Source organism: Gouania willdenowi, chromosome 6 (assembly GCF_900634775.1).
Source record: "Gouania willdenowi chromosome 6, fGouWil2.1, whole genome shotgun sequence".
NCBI lineage: Eukaryota > Metazoa > Chordata > Actinopteri > Blenniiformes > Gobiesocidae > Gouania > Gouania willdenowi.
The window spans coordinates 72,330,327-72,337,450 of NC_041049.1; the positions used below are offsets into that span (position 1 = coordinate 72,330,327).

The following is a 7,124-nucleotide window of genomic DNA, read 5'->3' on the forward strand; positions in this document are numbered from 1 at the left end:
TTAAAGAGAGCTAGCAGATACTTAGCGTTAAAGAGAGCTAGCTGATACTTAGCGTTAAAGAGAGCTAGCTGATACTTAGCGTTAAAGAGAGCTAGCTGATACTTAGCGTTAAAGAGAGCTAGCTGATACGTAGCATTAAGGAGAGCTAGCTGATACTTAGCGTTAAAGAGAGCTAGCTGATACTTAGCGTTAAGGAGAGCTAGCAGATACTTAGCATTAAAGAGAGCTAGCTGATACTTAGCATTAAAGAGAGCTAGCAGATACTTAGCGTTAAAGAGAGCTAGCTGATACTTAGCGTTAAAGAGAGCTAGCTGATACTTAGCGTTAAAGAGAGCTAGCTGATACTTAGCGTTAAAGAGAGCTAGCTGATACTTAGCGTTAAAGAGAGCTAGCTGATACTTAGCGTTAAAGAGAGCTAGCAGATACTTAGCATTAAAGAGAGCTAGCTGATACTTAGCGTTAAAGAGAGCTAGCAGATACTTAGCGTTAAGGAGAGCTAGCTGATACTTAGCGTTAAAGAGAGCTAGCTGATACTTAGCGTTAAAGAGAGCTAGCTGATACTTAGCGTTAAAGAGAGCTAGCTGATACTTAGCGTTAAAGAGAGCTAGCTGATACTTAGCGTTAAAGAGAGCTAGCTGATACTTAGCGTTAAAGAGAGCTAGCTAGCGTTAAGAGACTAGCTGAACTAGCGTTTAAAGAGAGTAGCTGATACTTAGCGTTAAAGAGAGCTAGCTGATACTTAGCGTTAAAGAGAGCTAGCTGATACTTAGCGGTTAAAGAGAGCTAGCTGATACTTAGCATTAAAGAGAGCTAGCTGATACTTAGCGTTATAAGAGAGCTAGCTGATACTTAGCGTTAAAGAGAGCTAGCTGATACTTAGCGTTAAAGAGAGCTAGCTGATACTTAGCGTTAAAGAGAGCTAGCTGATACTTAGCGTTAAAGAGAGCTAGCTGATACTTAGCATTAAAGAGAGCTAGCTGATACTTAGCATTAAAGAAAGCTAGCTGATACTTAGCATTAAAGAGAGCTAGCTGATACTTAGCATTAAAGAGAGCTAGCTGATACTTAGCATTAAAGAGAGCTAGCTGATACTTAGCATTAACGGCCATGCTAGCTTTGTATCTCACAGGCTAAAGCCACGTGCCTTCCCTGCAGCAGTCGCTATGACAACATGTTATAAAGACAGATCAAAGGTGAGAAACATGGCTCTGTTGCTGCTCTGGTGCTATTTTTTCTGTTGTTCTGTTGCTAAAAGGAAGTAGTAACTCTATAAAGTCTTTAGGATGAACTGAGATAAATAATTGATGCAGGTGTTTTACACATGTATATACTGAGTTTATTATTGTATGCTGATGTATATATATATTAAAAAGTGTTAAAGTTATAAAAAGTCTTTTAGAGTGAAATTATATTTTATAAATGCAAAGTGTTTTATTTTAGCTCAACTGTGAGTTTAAGTCTGTTAAAGGGTGAGTGTGGTGTGGTTCCTCTCACACTAGTAGGTCTATAGTGTGGGACACATTAATTATAATACTTTAATACCTCTGAACTACATTTTATACAGTTTTATGTATATATGTTATTCTGATTTTGATATGGTTATGATATTTTGAATGTAAATGGTTACATACCATAATTATTACTGTAATACTGTTCACATAAGCAGTTAGATGTGAGTAATTAATGTTGTACAACTAAACCTATAGATTTATTATGTTATATAATTGTAGATTAATGTGTAGAGTCTGATGCATTATTGATATTTACACTTTAATGATGCATCAGAGTTGAGTTTAATAGATATGACCTTATTTTTAGGTCAGGTTTTATGAGTGGACGAGAAAGTCCAAGGACCAGGAAGAGATCCTGGTTGAAGACTGATGGTGAGTAGGAACCTGGAAGAGAAGACACCTACACGTACACACTCACACATACAGTATATACACACATAAGAACAGCTGCAACTATTTTCATTTTTAAAGGTCCAATGGACAATTCTTATTTTAGTTTGTTTAGTGAGCACACTTTTATTTTAGTTTTGGTTTCTGAATCTGTAAATAACCACAGGTATATTTCTGTTTATAAACAAGGTTTAAAGTGTTTTATTTTGGTGCTTATCATCATTTTTTGCAGTTAGTTTTAGTTAACTTCCGGTTTAAAAATGAAATGCTTTTATTTTGAAATCATCACTTCCTGTTTGCCGTTTTATGCTTGAGGTAGCTTGATGGTGATGGAGACACACGGAGAAGTGTGAGAAAACGACACGGAGCGGTTTTAAAAGTGTTTTTATGTTTAGTTTCCTCCTTGAAGAGGCACAAGGTACGTTTAAAATGTTTGATAATGTTTGGTGTGTCCAGAGTTGTACTTTTGTTGGGTTCTGTGATGTTTGTTTGAACTTATGCACGTGTAGGATTTTATAAGAGCTTAGCATTTAGCTTATACTTTGTTTTTATATATTTCAGCTCTTACGGTGAATTTGAGGTTTCCTGTCAATCAGAATCAGAATCATAATCAGAATCATAATCATAAACCATAAATCATCAATAAACCTGTTTCATCAGTAAAGTCTCAACCTTCATTTGGGGGGGGGGGGGGGGGGGGTATGCTACAGAATCATTGTAATAATACATGAGTTATTCCTGGTTTGACTCATTATTGCTGCTCATCCATAAAGCTCATAACCAGTCTGGGTTTGCTGATAACTAGTCCAACTTGATATTACACTGTAATAACTTTTATCATCCATATATTGGGTTACATAAGCTATTCAAGTACAAGTACTGTTACTTGATTAAAATTGTATTGAAGTAAGTCATACATGAAGTACTGAAATACAAATAAAAAGTAGCTCAATTCATTCCACTTGCATACAGTAAACATCACATGTATAAACATAAAAAAGAAGAGACTAAATCTTGCACAATTAGAACAAAGGCATCTGTATAAAATAAAAGATTTGTCACAATGTACAATTCTTTTTTTAAAACAAAATAACACCTATGAATTCTATTTAAAGCAAAAACTATTCTCAGGCTTTATGTAAAACTACATTTATAAGCAATAAAAGTGTGAAAATAACAAATATTTAACACTGTTTTGACGACATACATTACGTTTAATCTGTTCATTTCATTTTTTGTAGTTTCACTTTATACGTTGATCATTTTAAAACAAAAAAAATCATAATTTACTCAGTAACGGTTGGTGAAGAAATGTAATGAATTACTGATTTATAAATATAGTCATAAACGTACCCATAAATGTAACTGATTTACAGTAACGTGAGTACTTGTAATCCATGACTTTCACCTCTGTTTATGCCTTAATTATCATGACTCAACAACGTGTCGTCTTTAAAACCAAAAGGTTGTCAAAGGTTGTGTCTATACACGGAGGGAGGAGCTAAAGAAGAATATCTGTTATTGTTTGTCAGGCCAACAGTAAAATGTGTTATAAAAAGATCATATTTGTTCTCAGGCTTTCATAGTGTACTTTTATCAAACTCAGGTTATCATCAATAACTGATTCAAAGCTAATATGATCTCAACCCTGTTATGAGTTATTGTTTTACTCTTTTTAAATAGTAAAAGGACACGAGAGGATCCTTTCTTCACTAAATATGGACTCACTAGCAACATCTAGTGGACACATTCTGTAACTACACATGTCAGATAATTGTGGCCATTACATTTTAAAATGACCAACTTACACTTCAGATTATCCATGTTCAATCATAACTCAATTATGATTCAGTGACCAGCATTTTTTACACTTAAATTATGATTGTTTTTGTATCCCCTGAAAGTCAATTATGATTCTCAATTAGTAAAGTTCAATTACATTTAATCACAAAGTGGTAAAGTTACAGGCCTGTATGGTGTTGTTTTAGCATCATTACATTTACATTTTAGTTCATTGATTAGAAAATCTGATGAAAACTTAGGACACAAGTTAGAATTGAACTATAAACTCTTAATGTTATTACTGTATATCCTAACCCTTCTAACCATTACCACCTGTATGGTGTGAAGACTCACTCACAGGTAGCGGGAAAACCTAATATTAAACATATTTGGATAATTATTAACTACATACAGTATGTGTAAGACATGGATCTGTAACATTATTCCCCAGTTTTGTGTTTAATTAAATTATAACTGACATTTTTTATAGAATTACAATTAGAAAGTCAATTTTCTGAAGTCAATTCCAATTCAATTATGATTACAACAGCAACATATTATATTTCAATTACAATTAATATGATATTTACACCATAACTGTAATTAATTATCAATTACACGATTATAATTATTGACCCCGTGACCCTGAAAAAAGTGGGTCAGAAAATGAATGGACCATCCTGAGAGTTTTTTTTATTTTTTATAATTGTTTTTTTCGATTATGTTATTTTTGTAATTGTTGGGTGTAATAATCAAAATCGTAATCGAATTTCAAATAATTGAGCAGCCCTATTCCAATAGTATATGTGCAAAAAAACCGCTACCGCAAACCCAGGAACTGCCCCGGGCCCGCAGATGCAGCCAGGCCAGCAGAAAGAGTGGGGGCCAGGGAGCCCCAGGCCACCCCCACGGCCGAGCAACCCCCCAGACGCCCCCAAGATCCCAGGCTGAGAGGCAGCCACCGCCCCCCACACACACATCCGAGGAAGCCCCAAGCAGCCGAGCAGCCAGCGCATCCCACCACCGACCCCAACCCCCAACCCAAAGGCCCCCCGCCAGCATCTTGCCCCCCCCACCCATCCACACCCAAGCACCCAACCCCCGAAGGGAGGGCCCAGAGAGCCCCCCGAAGGGAGGGCCCAGAGAGCCCCCCGCCCGAGACCCCAGCAGCGGAGCCAAGGCCCACGCCCAGCAGACGGCCAGCGCTGCGCCGAACGGGCAGCCAGTGGGCACTCGCCGGCGGGCCCAGAGCCAGCAGGGATCAGACCCTAGGCCAGAAGGACCCGGAATGGAAGCAACACCAAGAGCAGCGCCCCCAGGGACGGCGACCACGCCCATAATCGCCGAGGGCCAAAGGGGATGCTGCAAGTTGCCCCGCCGGACCCCAGGCACACCGACCAGGCACCCCAGAGCGCGCCAGATCGCCTTTCCTTGGTGTCGCCCGCGCGATAACCCCTAGAAAGCCCCCCCCCCCCCACCAAAGGGCCCAGTCACACTGCAGAGCCCGGCTCGCAGGGCGCCGCCCAAGCCGGGGCACCGGCGCCGCACCCACAGGCATGGTAGGGCACGGTCCGCTCCACCCGCCCCAGACGACCCCTGTCAAGACCGGCTGACGGCTGGCGGGGGTCGCCGCCACCGCGGGAACGAGGCACCCCAACGACACAACGATGCGGAGCAGCAGCCCCCCACCAAAGGCGCAGAACCCACCCACCTGCCAGATAGCAGGACAGACCAACCAAGCGGCCGATAACGACCTCAACCTCCGGAACAGCTAGAGCCGCCCAGCAAAGAGCACCATCCCGGAGTGCCAAGCAACCCCGCCCCAACCCCGGCGCAGAGGCCAGCACCCCCAGAGCGCCCCCCCCACCTCAGTGCGGCAGGCCACCCCAGACCCACACGCCGTGAGGCGCGCCCCCAAGGCAACCAGGAGACGAGACAAGCACCAACCCAGGGAAGGGGCACCCCCACGCCCTACCAGGCTGGCACCGCCCGAAGAGACCCCGCAAAGAGAGCCCCCCGCAGCACCCCCCCACGCCCCCAGAGACCAACCGCACCCTCCCGATCCCCACACGGCGGGCCCACCATCAACAGAGGGGCCCGGCCCCCACCCGACAGGCTCACTCACATTTAAATAACACATCATCTATTGATATTAAGCTAGGAGAAATGAAAATGAGAGCATGGGGTGCTGGATCAGCAGCAGCCAGGGTGGGCTCATAATAGGGGGAAGAAGTGTGAGGGGGGTCTCCGTCTAGGGAGACTAGGACCAGGACTGCAAACAAAAGGGTTACCTGTGCTGCTCCAGCATTTAGACAGAGCCACAGGGCTGTAAAACAGTGTCAGACAGTCTCCAACAAACTAAAAGCAGCCTACGACCAACAACAGGACAGTCTGAAATGAAAACTTAACAGACAAGTTCAACATAAGACACTAACACAGACTACGATTGTTACAGCGGTGCATCCTGGGAGCTCACGTCCCATATCAGAGGAGATCTGGTGGTGCCTACAGCCAACACGCCTGAGGAGGTGGGATGGAAGAGCAGCAGCTCCAGCCTGTTAAGTCCTGGATGCAGGGTGAGGTCTGGACTGCTGCTGGTCAGGATCACATAAACACCACAGCTTCACCTGAACACACACACACACACAAGGAGAAAACGTGGTGTTTTAAAGTGTCATTATTAATAAAGGCATTAACAGATTGTATTCAATCTGTTTTTAAATGTTGTTTACATCAGTTTTACATCAGTGCTTTACAACATTGGGGTCAGGACCCTGCATTTTAAATGGGGTCACCTGAAATGTCTAGTAATTGATAAAAATAAAATAATTACTGATTAAAACACAAATTTGAAATTATTATTGTTTTGAATATATAAACAAAACAATCTTAAACAAACTGTATTCTATCAATAAATATGAATCCATCCATTTTCAGTATAAATTATAATAAAATCAGCTTTATTGGCCACGTATGTTTAACACACAAGGGATTTGACTTCAGTTGACTGTGCTTTCACTGTACAGTTTAAACTATTAAAACAGTCAACTAAAAATAAACAAGTCATTTAAAGACTAATATGTACAAGAAAAAATAAGATAATATAATAGGATAATATTGTAGTGGTGAGTAGAACAAAAGGATGATGAAGTGAACATTAGGTAGTTATCCAGTATTTATATTGAAGAGTGGGCGTAGATGATCATTTAGTTATGTGTGTGGGTGAGTGTGTGTGTGTGTGGTGTGTGTGGGTGTTGGTGTGTGGTGTGAGTAAAACTGCTCATGACACTATAATATTTCTTTGTATTGTGACCAATAGAATATGAGAAACCTTTTAAAAAACCATTTGTTGAGTCGTCATCAGAGGATGAACAGCAACAGGTAACTGAAGGATTTTGTGTTTGTGTGTTCTGCGTGTGTGTGTGTGTGTTGTGTGTGTGT

At 41.3% G+C, this 7,124-nt stretch overlaps 1 long non-coding RNA gene across 1 annotated transcript; it reads left to right on the forward strand.

Moving 5' to 3' along the window:
- Nucleotides 1–2,232: 2,232 nt before the first annotated feature.
- LOC114464195 (uncharacterized) lies at nucleotides 2,233–7,064 on the forward strand. The gene is made up of 3 exons (XR_003674172.1): nucleotides 2,233–2,319; nucleotides 6,139–6,259; nucleotides 7,003–7,064. It is a non-coding gene; the product is annotated as an uncharacterized LOC114464195 (long non-coding RNA).
- Nucleotides 7,065–7,124: the final 60 nt, after the last annotated feature.